Source organism: Mytilus californianus, unplaced genomic scaffold (genome assembly GCF_021869535.1).
Source record: "Mytilus californianus isolate M0D057914Y unplaced genomic scaffold, xbMytCali1.0.p SCAF_6, whole genome shotgun sequence".
NCBI lineage: Eukaryota > Metazoa > Mollusca > Bivalvia > Mytilida > Mytilidae > Mytilus > Mytilus californianus.
The window spans coordinates 114202647-114219923 of record NW_026262712.1 but is presented as its reverse complement, the minus strand read 5'-3'; the positions used below and the strand labels follow the sequence as shown (position 1 = coordinate 114219923).

The 17277-nt window shown below is 32.9% G+C and overlaps 1 protein-coding gene across 3 annotated transcripts in view; it reads right to left on the bottom strand.

Moving 5' to 3' along the window:
- The window catches only part of LOC127706153 (uncharacterized), a 66321-nt gene extending 49489 nt beyond the window's left edge, over positions 1-16832 (bottom strand). Inside the window, exon 1 of one of the 3 annotated variants that reach the window (XM_052210598.1) lies at positions 16781-16832. The gene's annotated coding sequence lies outside the window, so the exon portion shown is untranslated. Of the gene's footprint in view, positions 1-10574; positions 10694-12919; positions 12971-16780 lie in introns of those variants that run through there. The other 2 variants (XM_052210599.1, XM_052210595.1) reach the window with 2 other exon arrangements.
- Between the last annotated feature and the right edge of the window lie 445 nt (positions 16833-17277).

The following is a 17277-nucleotide window of genomic DNA, read 5'->3' as shown; positions in this document are numbered from 1 at the left end:
CAATACAAAACTTTTGGCTATAACAATGCAGACTAACAATCTAACCAATACAAGACTTTTGGCTATAACAATGCACTAACAATCTAACCAATACAAGACTTTTGGTTATAACAATGCACTTACAATCAAACCAATACAAAGACTTTTGGCTAAAGCAATGCACTAACCAACTAACCAATACAAGACTTTTGGCTGTAACAATGCACTAACAATCAAAACAATACAAGACTTTTGGCTATAACAATGCACTAACAATCAAATCAATACAAGACTTTAGGCTATAACAATGCAGACTAACAATCAAACCAATACAAAACTTTTGGCTATAACAATGCACTAACAATCAAACCAATACAAGACTTTTGGCTATAACAATGCACTAACAATCAAACCAATACAAAGACTTTTGGCTATAACAATGCACTAACCATCTAACCAATACAAAACTTTTGGCTATAACAATGCACTAACAATCAAACCAATACAAGACTTTTGGCTATAACAATGCACTAACAATCAAACCAATACAAGACTTTTGGCTATAACAATGCACTAACAATCAAACCATTACAATACTTTTGGCTATAACAATGCACTAACAATCAAACCAATACAAGACTTTTGGCTATAACAATGCACTAACAATCTTACCAATACAAGACTTTTGGCTATAACAATGCACTAACCATCTAACCAATACAAGACTTTTGGCTATAACAATGCACTAACAATCTAACCAATACAAGACTTTTGGCTATAACAATGCAGACTAACAATCAAACCAATACAAGACTTTTGGCTAGAACAATGCACTAACAATCTAACCAATACAAAGACTTTTGGCTATAACAATGCACTAACAATCAAACCAATACAAGACTTTTGGCTATAACAATGCACTAACAATCAAACTATTACAAGACTTTTGGCTATAACAATGCACTAACAATCAAACCAATACAAGACTTTTGGCTATAACAATGCACTAACAATCTAACCAATACAAGACTTTTGGCTATAACAATGCACTAACCATCTAACCAATACAAGACTTTTGGCTATAACAATGCACTAACAATCTAACCAATACAAGACTTTTGGCTATAACAATGCAGACTAACAATCAAACCAATACAAGACTTTTGGCTAGAACAATGCACTAACAATCTAACCAATACAAAGACTTTTGGCTATAACAATGCACTAACAATCAAACCAATACAAGACTTTTGGCTATAACAATGCACTAACAATCAAACCAATACAAAACATTTGGCTATAACAATGCACTAACAATCAAACCAATACAAGACTTTTGGCTATAACAATGCGGACTAACAATCAAACCAATACAAGACTTTTGGCTAGAACAATGCACTAACAATCTAACCAATACAAGACTTTTGGCTATAACAATGCACTAACAATCTAACCAATACAAGACTTTTGGTTATAACAATGCACTTACAATCAAACCAATACAAAGACTTTTGGCTATAGCAATGCACTAACCATCTAACCAATACAAGACTTTTGGCTGTAACAATGCACTAACAATCAAAACAATACAAGACTTTTGGCTATAACAATGCACTAACAATCAAATCAATACAAGACTTTAGGCTATAACAATGCAGACTAACAATCAAACCAATACAAAACTTTTGGCTATAACAATGCACTAACAATCAAACCAATACAAGACTTTTGGCTATAACAATGCACTAACAATCAAACCAATACAAAGACTTTTGGCTATAACAATGCACTAACAATCAAACCAATACAAGACTTTTGGCTATAACAATGCACTAACAATCAAACCAATACAAGACTTTTGGCTATAACAATGCACTAACAATCAAACCATTACAATACTTTTGGCTATAACAATGCACTAACAATCAAACCAATACAAGACTTTTGGCTATAACAATGCACTAACAATCTTACCAATACAAGACTTTTGGCTATAACAATGCACTAACCATCTAACCAATGCAAGACTTTTGGCTATAACAATGCACTAACATCTAACCAATACAAGACTTTTGGCTATAACAATGCAGACTAACAATCAAACCAATACAAGACTTTTGGCTAGAACAATGCACTAACAATCTAACCAATACAAAGACTTTTGGCTATAACAATGCACTAACAATCAAACCAATACAAGACTTTTGGCTATAACAATGCACTAACAATCAAAACAATACAAGACTTTTGGCTATAACAATGCACTAACAATCAAATCAATACAAGACTTTAGGCTATAACAATGCAGACTAACAATCAAACCAATACAAAACTTTTGGCTATAACAATGCACTAACAATCAAACCAATACAAGACTTTTGGCTATAACAATGCACTAACAATCAAACCAATACAAAGACTTTTGGCTATAACAATGCACTAACAATCAAACCAATACAAGACTTTTGGCTATAACAATGCACTAACAATCAAACCAATACAAGACTTTTGGCTATAACAATGCACTAACAATCAAACCATTACAATACTTTTGGCTATAACAATGCACTAACAATCAAACCAATACAAGACTTTTGGCTATAACAATGCACTAACAATCTTACCAATACAAGACTTTTGGCTATAACAATGCACTAACCATCTAACCAATACAAGACTTTTGGCTATAACAATGCACTAACAATCTAACCAATACAAGACTTTTGGCTATAACAATGCAGACTAACAATCAAACCAATACAAGACTTTTGGCTAGAACAATGCACTAACAATCTAACCAATACAAAGACTTTTGGCTATAACAATGCACTAACAATCAAACCAATACAAGACTTTTGGCTATAACAATGCACTAACAATCAAACTATTACAAGACTTTTGGCTATAACAATGCACTAACAATCAAACCAATACAAGACTTTTGGCTATAACAATGCACTAACAATCAAACTATTACAAGACTTTTGGCTATAACAATGCACTAACAATCAAACCAATACAAGACTTTTGGCTATAACAATGCACTAACCATCTAACCAATACAAGACTTTTGGCTATAACAATGCACTAACAATCTAACCAATACAAGACTTTTGGCTATAACAATGCAGACTAACAATCAAACCAATACAAGACTTTTGGCTAGAACAATGCACTAACAATCTAACCAATACAAAGACTTTTGGCTATAACAATGCACTAACAATCAAACCAATACAAGACTTTTGGCTATAACAATGCACTAACAATCAAACCAATACAAAACATTTGGCTATAACAATGCACTAACAATCAAACCAATACAAGACTTTTGGCTATAACAATGCGGACTAACAATCAAACCAATACAAGACTTTTGGCTAGAACAATGCACTAACAATCTAACCAATACAAGACTTTTGGCTATAACAATGCACTAACAATCTAACCAATACAAGACTTTTGGTTATAACAATGCACTTACAATCAAACCAATACAAAGACTTTTGGCTATAGCAATGCACTAACCATCTAACCAATACAAGACTTTTGGCTGTAACAATGCACTAACAATCAAAACAATACAAGACTTTTGGCTATAACAATGCACTAACAATCAAATCAATACAAGACTTTAGGCTATAACAATGCAGACTAACAATCAAACCAATACAAAACTTTTGGCTATAACAATGCACTAACAATCAAACCAATACAAGACTTTTGGCTATAACAATGCACTAACAATCAAACCAATACAAAGACTTTTGGCTATAACAATGCACTAACAATCAAACCAATACAAGACTTTTGGCTATAACAATGCACTAACAATCAAACCAATACAAGACTTTTGGCTATAACAATGCACTAACAATCAAACCATTACAATACTTTTGGCTATAACAATGCACTAACAATCAAACCAATACAAGACTTTTGGCTATAACAATGCACTAACAATCTTACCAATACAAGACTTTTGGCTATAACAATGCACTAACCATCTAACCAATGCAAGACTTTTGGCTATAACAATGCACTAACATCTAACCAATACAAGACTTTTGGCTATAACAATGCAGACTAACAATCAAACCAATACAAGACTTTTGGCTAGAACAATGCACTAACAATCTAACCAATACAAAGACTTTTGGCTATAACAATGCACTAACAATCAAACCAATACATGACTTTTGGCTATAACAATGCACTAACAATCAAACTATTACAAGACTTTTGGCTATAACAATGCACTAACAATCAAACCAATACAAGACTTTTGGCTATAACAATGCACTAACAATCAAAACAATACAAGACTTTTGGCTATAACAATGCACTAACAATCAAATCAATACAAGACTTTAGGCTATAACAATGCAGACTAACAATCAAACCAATACAAGACTTTTGGCTATAACAATGCACTAACAATCAAACCAATACAAAGACTTTTGGCTATAACAATGCACTAACAATCAAACCAATACAAGACTTTTGGCTATAACAATGCACTAACAATCAAACCAATACAAGACTTTTGGCTATAACAATGCACTAACAATCAAACCATTACAATACTTTTGGCTATAACAATGCACTAACAATCAAACCAATACAAGACTTTTGGCTATAACAATGCACTAACAATCTTACCAATACAAGACTTTTGGCTATAACAATGCACTAACCATCTAACCAATACAAGACTTTTGGCTATAACAATGCACTAACAATCTAACCAATACAAGACTTTTGGCTATAACAATGCAGACTAACAATCAAACCAATACAAGACTTTTGGCTAGAACAATGCACTAACAATCTAACCAATACAAAGACTTTTGGCTATAACAATGCACTAACAATCAAACCAATACAAGACTTTTGGCTATAACAATGCACTAACAATCAAACTATTACAAGACTTTTGGCTATAACAATGCACTAACAATCAAACCAATACAAGACTTTTGGCTATAACAATGCACTAACAATCTAACCAATACAAGACTTTTGGCTATAACAATGCACTAACCATCTAACCAATACAAGACTTTTGGCTATAACAATGCACTAACAATCTAACCAATACAAGACTTTTGGCTATAACAATGCAGACTAACAATCAAACCAATACAAGACTTTTGGCTAGAACAATGCACTAACAATCTAACCAATACAAAGACTTTTGGCTATAACAATGCACTAACAATCAAACCAATACAAGACTTTTGGCTATAACAATGCACTAACAATCAAACCAATACAAAACATTTGGCTATAACAATGCACTAACAATCAAACCAATACAAGACTTTTGGCTATAACAATGCGGACTAACAATCAAACCAATACAAGACTTTTGGCTAGAACAATGCACTAACAATCTAACCAATACAAGACTTTTGGCTATAACAATGCACTAACAATCTAACCAATACAAGACTTTTGGCTATAACAAAGCATTAACAATCAAACCAATACAAGACTTTTGGCTATAACAATGCAGACTAACAATCAAACCAATACAAGACTTTTGGCTATAACAATGCAGACTAACAATCAAACCAATTCAAGACTTTTGGCTATAAAAATGCACTAACAATCAAACCAATACAAGACTTTTGGCTATAACAATGCAGACTAACAATCAAACCAATACAAGACTTTTGGCTATAACAATGCACTAACAATCAAACCAATACAAGACTTTTGGCTATAACAATGCACTAACAATGGCTATAACAATGCTGTAAGTTAACAATTGAGTTTTTAGTTGATACATTGGCAGATACAGGAAAGAGCAGGCCAGAGTTCATCAAATAGTCAGCATACCACAATAAATTCACATTAAATATTTCAATTCTTAAAATTCAACAAACACATTTTTTTTTAAAGTATTTTTTACAGATATCTATAACGTACAACCTGCCACACACCTGCCTGAAGTAAATTTCAAGCAAGCGTTCTATAAAATACAAAATGACATAAAAATGACCAATCATATTAACATCATAGAGCTATAGATAAACCAATTCAAACACAATGTCTCTTGACAGACTAAGACAAACTTTTCCTAGACCAAAATAAGTGCAAGTTAATTTTAATCTCAAAATGTAAATATTTTTGGTCTTTAGTTAGCCAATTTAGGTTCTCTGTATTGATTTTATAAACTACTACTTCAATATTTATCATAATGTCTTTTCTTTGTTCCATATAGTATCCTGGCACAGTGCCAATAAAAATCAGCTGTTTAGTGTTTACATTGCTACATATATGTATTGATACATTTAAACTCATGATCAAAATGAAAACATTAGATTGATAAATATGTGTCAAGTTTCACCGTAACAAGGATGCATTTTATTGAGAAAATCCTCTTTGCATTGATCCTTTTTGATATGTTTTAATTCTGATGGTTTTCTTTGTTTGAAATTATCTGGCAGAAAGCCTAGCCATATTTGAATTGTACTCACTTTTTATACTTTATCAGTTTGTAAAACATACAATTCAATTTCTAAACTACGCTGTTGGCAACTTTAAGGACTGTCTTATGCTATACACTAATATGTGTAGTTAAGACTGGTTCAGTTAGTCATAATATTTATTACATAAAGAGAGTGCCACACTCTCTGCACATAAGGAACCCTTGCAACATCTCTTTGAGGGTCAATAGGTGGCTATTGCAAGTCAAATTTTCTGTCCCTATCCAATATACTGTACCCTTATTTTCCAATGGCAGTCCAAATTTCCCAAACCTTCATCCTGGACGGCCTCTTATACAGGACTACCTCTTATATTTATTGTCAATCTGTTCTCTTCCTAAACATGCATGCAATATAATCTATTTGCCACTGCATGTAAAGCAACCAAATTAAACAATTATTTCATATTTCTGACAAAAAGACATTCGGTCTACACATTTACCTTTGTAGTATGTCATTATGATTATGGTGCAGACTTCTGTCTTTTATTTTCTTGTTCAAGTCAGTTGTCACCTGATGGTTAGGTACAAGGTGGACTGTGCAGCTTTTTTTATATATATTGTGCGTTTTACTTTAACGACGGACTGTTTTGATACAAGTAGGCAAAGGGGATTAGTTTTAAGCTAATAAAAAAAAATGGTTTCACCCAACAACATTTTGTGCCTGTTCACAGTCAGGCTATCTGGACCATCTGTTGTTAATATAAAAAAGAAGATGTGGTATGATTGCCAATGAGACAACTCTCCACAAAGACCAAATGACACAGAAATTAACAACTATAGGTCAACGTACAGCCTTTGACAATGAGCAAATCCCATACCGCATAGTCAGCTATAAAAGGCTCTAAGTGACAAATGTTAAACAATTCAACTGAGAAAACTAATGGCCTAATTTATGTACAAAATAATGAACGAAAAACAAATATGATACACAGCAACAAACGACAACCACTGAATTACAGGCTCCTGACTCAATGGGACAGGCACATAAAGAATGTACGTCTTTTTTCTTGGAGGAGTCAGCATAATTGGTGCATTACTTTTACTCTAAAGTTCCACATTGATTCCATGTCTCATTGACAATCATACTATGCACTTCTAATTTTTCCTAACTATAGGTCATAGTGACCTACTTTTAGTGAAGAAATGGCACTTTCCTCTTTTGAGTATCATCTTCATGGTTTGGTTTACACATGTCAGACATATGTTCTGCACATTTGTCTTTACATGTTCTTTACGGGGGGGGGGTATGCAGAAGGAGATAGTAACACATAATGTAGAAAAGTCTATTTTGTTAGTCTTGTATCATTTTTAATTTTAGTTTCCTGTGTATAATTTGGAGTTTAGTATGACGTCCATTATCACTGAACTAGTATACATATTTGTTTAGGGATCAGCTGAAGGACGCCTTCGGGTGCAGGAGTTTCTCGCTGCATTTAAGACCCATTGGTAGCCTTCGGCTGTTGTCTGCTCTATGGTCGGGTTGTTGTCTCTTTGACACATTCCCCATTTCCATTCTCAATTTTATTTGAAGAGTTACCTCTGACCATGGAAGTAAAATATAATACGTACTGGCATGATCTGACAGAGCAATATTTATACCAACACTGAATCAAAAAATTAGCAAACACCAATTTTCATAAATCCTCAGTGCAAATCAAAGACCACTCACCACTTTACAAATGCTATAACTATCTTTACAAAATTGTTCTACAACCAAATTAAAGGTAAACATTGTTAAACAGAACAAAACAAAAAGATTTTAACAACTTGATATGTCATTTCAAGGTCGTTGGGGCAAAAGAATCACTGAAAAACAATACCAGTAAATAATACCTTTTATCTGACTGATTATTATTACTTTAATTATACTTCAACATGAGGAACCTTTATATTGTATACCATTCATTCACTGCTGACAAAAGGGGATACACCACGATTTTCTGGGATCATAAATCGAGAACAATCTTTTTTGTCAAGATGTACAATTTGTCTGATGACAGATGACACTGTGACATGCAATGTCATGATGGAAATAGTTACAAGTCTTTTACTGCCACAAAGTTACTTTAAATTCAGAAATTTTTGTGATGTTATTGTTTTTGAGAAAAACTGTGACTTAATGGTTTAATTTATCACTTAAAATAAGAACTCACATTTTTCATTTGGTTAATATTATTTGTATACAGAGTTTCTGAAATCACAATAATAAATTTCCCATTTTAGTCCATTGTTCAACAATCTCAACATACTGCAAGAATTTTTTCTGAATTTACATTACCTGAAGAGAGTAAATACAGAACTTAATCTACACAAATTACCTGCAAAATGTCAACCAACAATTTTGTACAGACTGATAGTGTTTTTTCATTCATTTATATTTTATTTTTAAAAAGGAATTCTCAAAACATCTATGTCAAACTCCAGCCAGCAAGAATACTGAATCACTTATTTCTGATCTATATATATACAATGTATATATAAACAAGTCTAAATTGAAAACAACGTTCAAACCTATATATATATACTCATTAAAGAATTAGCAAATCCTGCCTGTCCTTGGTGGATTGTCAGGTGCACATCCAGGATTTTAAGAAAGGGGCTGCCCCTAGCAAGCAAACCTTTGGAGTGATACTTGTAAAAGGTCTATGCATTTATCATATATGAAGCTCCATAAGTGGGAGCCCTCACTGCCCCCTCTCACCCCAATGCACCCCCTACCCCAAATCCGCCTCTCATTGTTGTCCTAACTCAGGCAATCATATCTCCTCGTTTCAATATTCCATTGAATGACTCTAGATTTGTTTTATTTGAATATTTTCATATCATTATCAACCTGCTTCCAAGGTTTAAATCCTACCAGTATAGAGCTTCATATATCACCCTTTTTCAAACTCAGTTTACTCAATGCCGGTTACCCAGAGGAAAATTTTAACTGAATCATTATCCTCTATTTAATATTTACTAAGGGAATAATCATTTAATTTGGCAATGTCATAAAGGGTAGTGTCTCAAAGTTTGGGTTGGGGCTCAAAGCAAGAGTAGGAGCTCAAAGTTGGGATAGGGGTTCGATTTGACAAAGTTAGGGTACATGTAGATAAGGAAACCAGCATCTCATATATATCATTTATTTTCCTAAAGTGAGAAAATAGATTAAAATATATCAAGCAGTTTTTTCCATCTCTTATAGTAAGAGCACCATACACCATACATGACAGAACACCTGCTCATGCTGAATGCAGACAATTGTGATAAGAAATGATATGGTGATGTGAACAGGACCATCTGAACAAACAACATGTGAACAGGACCATCTGAATAAACAACATGTAACAGGCTATTATTTAAACTTGGAATTATTTTTAATTATGGAATTTGCATAATTTCTTGTGTTTGAAATTTTTAATAAATTCCATGTTTACTTGGACTTTAATGTTCTGTGCTGCGCACAACACTTTCTATTACAAAGAAGATAGTACATTTTCAATAGAATGTACTGTGCCGCGCACAACACTATCTATACAAAATACATTGTATGAGAAGTGTTATGAACCGCTCAAAACATTATAATACAGAATAAACATGGAATTTATTAAAAATTTCAAGCACAAGAAATTATGCAAATTCCATAATTGAAAATAATTCCAAGTTCAAATAATAGCCTGTTATGTATTTAACAAATCCCTTCAGAGACACTTATTGACATAAAACATGTTATGTACAACAGTGTTTAAACAGAAACAAGTTTCTGAAAAGATGTTTTTGGAAATGTTGATGACGACAACAAAAGATGCAAAGTAATGGCAATAACTCGCATTGTCCAAATTAACCAGGTGAATTTAAAGAAAGAATTGACTAAATTATCAGACAATGATGAGGGCCATTTATGTGGTTAACTCTAGATGCCACTTCTTTGTACTTGATGAAAGTCATTAATATAAGGAAACTATAAAAAAGCCAATTTAAAGGTAAAATTTTAATTTATAAGTCTTGCGAAATTTATTTGAGTCATTGTGAAAAAAAAACATTCAGTCATTATAAGTCAGTCAAGTGACATTATAATAACATTTAATCAAATTACATTTAAAACTTAGAAAATTACCTTCAAATCATTCAAATAGTTCAATTCATCAACTCCCTGTTGATTTAACGACTAAGAACCATAAAGTAACAAAACCATCTGATGGAGTCACACATATATATCCAATACACAAACAGTAAATATCAACAGACTCGCTCCAATGAGTACACATCACGATTAAAGAGTATTATTGTAGATTTATCACGGATTACTTATAGGGTCACCCTGTTTTAAATGCACCTTTTATATCCATTTAATTAATTAAGTATACAGTAAAAGACGATTTTACAAAACTTTTATGTATGTGTATGTATTCAAGTTAAAAAAACTACAGAAGCACCATGGATTAGTCCAGTTGTGATCTTTATGAAATAATTTGCAGTAAAGAAAAGATTTTTAGGTCTAGTACAATAAAGACTATAAAATTCACTGACATTTATGTCAAATGGCGGAAACAATTTCAGTGTATCAATTACTACTGTTACCTTAACCTTTGACCTATAATTTAATGGAGGAGATTTGTTCACCTCAAGGGGCATTATATATATATCCACCAAAGATAGGGCTTAAAAAATTCTATGTTTGATGTTGCCTACCAATGCCTTGTAGGGTTGGGTAGGTAGGTAGGGATTTTATTTCTTTTTTGGCCAATAACATAGATACATATTTTAGACAAGAAACCGACGCTAGAGCACGAAAAAAAAAAAAAAAAAAATTTTATACGATTTGTGTCAACATTTTTTGGGTAGGCTGCTTTTTAGGATGTTTTAGGTGGGTAGGTAGACAATATCATTATCAAACAATTTTAATTTCATTTTTGGTCTAGGTTCTGATTTTTGCCTCAAAAGATATTATCCCAAATAAAAACTTTTCCCCAACTTTCAGTCTATCTATAGGTACTTTGACCTATTGACTACGAAATCAATATGCTGTTCTTCTTTCTATGTGTCATATTTGAGCTAGGTTTGGTGAAGGTTTGACATACATGACATATGTGGTTAAAAAAATCCAAAACAATTTTTTTGTCCGCTATTTCAGGCCATAAAAAAGAATATGTTTGTTTGCCCTAACCCTACCTACCCAGAAAATAGCTACCTTCTCAAAATCTTTTATTGTCCTGATGTGAAAAAGTTTTTTTTTTAATCAGATAGGCACGAAGACTTAAAAACATCTGACACTTCAATTTCTCTTTGCAAAAAAAAAAAGAAAATGCCTACCTACCTACCCACTGTCTATACCTTTGGGTAGGGTTTGGGCAAACCAAAATATTTTTAAGTGTGGCCTCAGATAAATAATAGCTGTTGTGACCTTAACCTCCAAAACTCTGGAGTCGGTTTCACAAAAAACTTATGACTAAGATTGATCGTAAGTATACTGAATTGTTCATGACTTATGATCAATCTTAGTCATAAGTTTTTTTGTGAAACCCACTCCTGATCTCTATCAAATTTGAGACAACCCTTAGCACCAGTTTGAGCAGAATTCTTTGCTAGATGTAGAAAAAAGTGACTTCTCTAATGAATAAAATATGGAAATAAGAACAGAAAAATTCTATTATATGACATTGTAAAATCTTCTTTCAAGGTAAAGAAATCTATTTTAGCTACAATTAGCACAGCTCAGATGATTCATGTCTGTATAAATTCCATTAAAGAACAGTATCAACTGAACTCAAAAGAAACTAATGTGATTTCATTACTTATAAATAATTCAGAGAGAAATAAATTCCAAAGGAATCTTATCAATTATATCAATATTTTAGAATTTTAGTTTAGGAAAGTATTTCACAAAAGTATTCATTTGACTTTATCGCACCATTCTTCTCCTCAACGTACAAAGTTCTCTATATTGTATATATTTATGTTATACATTCGTATAAACTTATCAGTTTAATTGTTTTATTAAATAGGACCCTGAATGCTAGTTAAATAACTCTATTATTTCGTAATTCACAAACCTATACAAAAGTCATAAAAAAAAGAATTGCCAAAAATACTGCTGCTCAACTAAATGGGGTTTTTTTGGAAATTTAAAATACAGTGATAAGTTTAATATTTGTCAATGTCATGTATACACAATGAAGAAGACAGGATTGTGGCTACAACAATTGGAACATAGAAAGGCTGACCTAGCTAAAATGTAGTGTCCAACTTAATGCTGATGGATGGTACCACATTGAGGGCAACCACATATAGTAATTTGTTTTTTCAATATTTGTCAAATACTGAATGATATTTTCAATACAGACAGCATACCAACTTCCCTATGGTCAAGACAATACATGTACCTTTAAAAAATTGTCTATTCTACTATTTTTATACTACTACATGTAAAATTAGTACTACAATAATTTATAACAACCCTACCTTTACTAATTCGACTTTCACCAATGAAGTACAAATTTGACTGTCTCCTGATGTAAGATCAGCTGATAGAATGTAAACAATAACAATTTACGTACTTTTAAACTATGATGGATTTGTGCCAGTGTTTTAATCTTTTGGTTTGATGCCAAGACAGAGACAGTCAAATCAATATTATGGAAATTATTTTAATGATGTATATTGATTGATTATACAACCTAAACAAAGTTAGTATGTATATATATATTTATTTTAATGCATTCAATTTCTAACTTTAGGAAATGGTTAAATTTCCAAGCTGAATGCATACACATGCATGTCTATGATGTACATCTATATTTGAAGGGGAAGATACAGGTGGAAGTATAGAGGATCCCCTCTTTGATTAGAAAAAATACTATTTTTGGCATAAAATAGTCTATTTCTTCTATGACGATAATGTATACCCCCTTTCCTCTAACCCTGTATCCTCACTATACAGTAGTAATGTTTATTACCAGGAGTACTCTAACCCTGTATCCTCACTATACAGTAGTAATGTTTATTACCAGGAGTACTCTAACCCTGTATCCTCACTATACAGTAGTAATGTTTATTACCAGGAGTACTCTAACCCTGTATCCTCACTATACAGTAGTAATGTTTATTACCAGGAGTAGAAGTGCAACCAATCAAATTTTCAATTTTCTATTTCCAAAATAATAAATCAAAAAATTTTAAACTCAAGACCAAAAAGTAAAACTAGTGATTTGGAGCTTGACAGAGGAACTCCTCTTTCATTTTTCACTTTTTAAAACAAAGTGCATGTATCAAATTGTTTGGAGCTTGACAGTGGAACTTCTCTTTCATTTTTAACTTTTTAAAACAAAGTTCATGTATCAAATTGTTTGGAGCTTGACAGTGGAACTTCTCTTTCATTTTTCACTTTTTAAAACAAAGTGCATGTATCAAATTGTTTGGAGCTTGACAGTGGAACTTCTCTTTCATTTTTTACTTTTTAAAACAAAGTGCATGTATCAAATTGTTTGGAGCTTGACAGTGGAACTTCTCTTTCATTTTTCTCTTTTTAAAACAAAGTGCATGTATCAAATCTTACGGTAAAATAAATATTATTTGAAATTGGGTTTTGAAGCAACTAGCTTTCTTATGTATCTATGAGTACTCTTATGTCATTATTTTGTGTCTATCATCTTTTAAGTTCTTGTTAGTTGTTTTATTGTTGGGTACCAGTCTGATAATCTCTCAAACCCTTTAAATTCAAGGAATCAAAAGTATGTGCTACTACATGTACATGTAACAAGACTTTAATTGATCTAAACACTAAAATCAATTTTTTTAAATTTTTTGCACTATTATATATAATAATCATACAGATCATTGTACTGCATGATTTGGGTGACTATAGTTCCACCGTGCAGTGTTTGATTGTTTATTTTTTGGTGTTTAACAATGCAACTAATATGTACTAAACACAGAAAATATTTTTTTTATAAGAGACCATCGTTTAATCCTGGACAATGGAACATTGTAAACACAGGGCCCCTTGTTTGTACTTCCCTGACTTAATTGTACAACGTAAATTATAATTAAGTGTTTTTCAATAAATGTATTTCATGTCTTAAAAAAAAAGATAGGGTGCACTATCATATCCCATAATGATTATTGTTAATGCATGATTTGGGTGACTGCATGGTTCTAACTCGCACTATGCATAATATGAAAGGGTTACGCTTGTGATCACTCAGTCAAAGGTGTGAATGCATAAAATCTAAGTTATTTAGTTATTTCTTTATTCATGTTATTAGAGTTTAAAAGTGTAATAAACTTTTTATCTGCTGTTTAATAAACTGTTTACTCTGGCTGAAACCAGAGGTGTGCTTTTGAAAGGCAGGATTTTTCATCAAGATAAGACAATACCATAAGTCCAAAACATAGGTAAAAAAAAATTGCTTATCCATTTTAGATTCCTCATCCAGAGTAATTTTCAGTTTGGCTGCCAACTAAATAGAAAATAGCTCCAGACATAGAATCCCAAAAGGGATTAAGAATTTTGCTACTCTCTAATGAGGGTAGGAATGCCCTTTACTGTCAGATGTCAAATGGTCATTTTCAGCCACTGTTAGCTCAAATTGGTGAAAAATTTTTATCCTAATTCTTCAAAATATAATTATCATGATTCGTCATCAGAGGTCTCAAATAATTTATCTGTTACAGTTAGTTTTGGTTATTCGTCATGAAGGTACCCCCAAATTATTTACAACCCTCACTTAATTGAAAGTTCTCAAAAATCTTCTCTAAACATTGTTGGACAATGAGAAAATTCTAATCTCAGGACACCCTCATTGTAAAGAAGTTTGTATACATTTCGCACTTCCAGTATTAATGGACTTCTGAAAATATACAACATGCACAATTAACTAACTGATCTGCTGATGAAAACAGGAAAAGAACTGCTCTTTTCGGTCTAAGACATTCGCTTGTATTCGAATACTATTTTTCTACGACAATGTTTTATTTTTTATATAGAGGATATATGAAATAATTAGTTTCTGTAATCAGCTGTTTTTTTACAGGGCAAGGTGATTAGCCTGACGCCAAACCCCCTACCAGGAGGGCTAGGGATTTATTAATCAAGGTTTCCTTCCTCTAGATAAGCTGCTAGCCAAAGCTTATGACTCTCATCTAGCCATTGGTTTTGTATCAAGTTGTCCTTCTCTTAGATGAACTGCTTTAACGGAGCTATGATCTTCATCTGACCAACTATTTACCCATAGCTGGGGCAAGGTTGATGAGTGCTAGGGCATATCCACACACCGGTGGGCCTACACACTGCACCTCTAGGGCCCTTGCTGCTCCGAGATCCCCTGCAATTATGCCTAGGATGCAAGACCCTAGTTACCATGTGCTGTCACGGGGAGGCATTGCAGAAGTCTTGAATAGTGCAGAGGCTATGTACTGGCAGAAAGACTTACTCACTCGGCTTTCTTTTCACTTGCAAGTAGGCTAGCCAGCGGTGATAAAAAGCCTATGGCTCCTACCACACTAGACGCATGCACAATCCTGCGTACAACCACCAGCACATCCACCAAACTCCATGAAACAGGAAAAAAACTAGGCCTAAAAATCAACATAAAGAAGACAAAAAATATGAAAGTAAAGACCAGAAAAGAAGGAACAGTTTCAATTGAAGGAGAAGATCTTGAAGAAGTAGACCAATTTACTTATTTAGGAAGCATCATGGATAGAACGGGTGGGACAGATGCAGACATTAGGACAAGAATAAGTAAAGCTCGACAAGCCTTTGCTATGCTGAAGCCAGTTTGGAAATCAACAGCATTTACAGAAAACACCAAAATTCGAATTTTCAACACCAATGTAAAATCAGTCCTTTTTTATGGAGCAGAAACCTGGAGACTTACACAGCAGGGGTACAACATCAAATCCAGGTTTTTATCAACAAATGCCTGCGCCAAATTTGTAAATTTTGGTGGCCAGAAACAATAAGTAACAAATGCTTATGGGAAAGGACCAACCAGGAACCCGCAATTAAACAGCTAAAGAGAAGAACATGGCAATGGATTGGGCACACTTTGAGGAAACCTGTAGGTACCATCACTAGACAAGCATTAGAATGGAACCCCCAAGGACATCGGAGACCGGGGAGACCATTTCACAGCTGGAGAAGATCAAGGCGCAAGGAGCTGGAGGAGATTGGATATACCTGGAACGAAGCAAAAAGAATAGCCCAAAATAGAGTAAGGTGGAAAGCGACTGTGGCAGCCCTATGTTCCACAAGGAATGAAGAGGATTAAGTCAAGTAAGTCATATGAAATAATTGACAATCATACAAAAGATAATGACTACCTGAATGCTTCAAAGATATATCCTTGTATCATTTGTTTACTCTGCATCCAAGCAGGTGCTTGAATCCACCATATTTGACACATGGGACAATTCGGCCCAGAGACAGTAGGACCGACTAATAAGTCAATTCGGACCGTCTATGAAGTCAGTCAACTCGGCCTCCTTTAACATGTTTAATGATTATAACAGAGACCTGTAATACAATTGTAATTGTATTATATGTCTCTGATTGTAAACAATTAAATGTTATAATCAACATAAAGGTATCAATTAAATGTTCCTGAATTTGCAAAAAAAATATCAAAATAAGTTCTTTAATGTGAATCCAAATTTCTACTTATTTTAATTGAAATTCGTTTACAACTTGATTTACAAAAAATAAAATAATTAAGGCGTATTTTTTTTTTAATTCTTTATTTCTAAAGATTTTTTATGAATGTTTAACCTAAATCATAATCATTAGATGGGAGATACACGTTTGGGCTAAGTGAAGTACA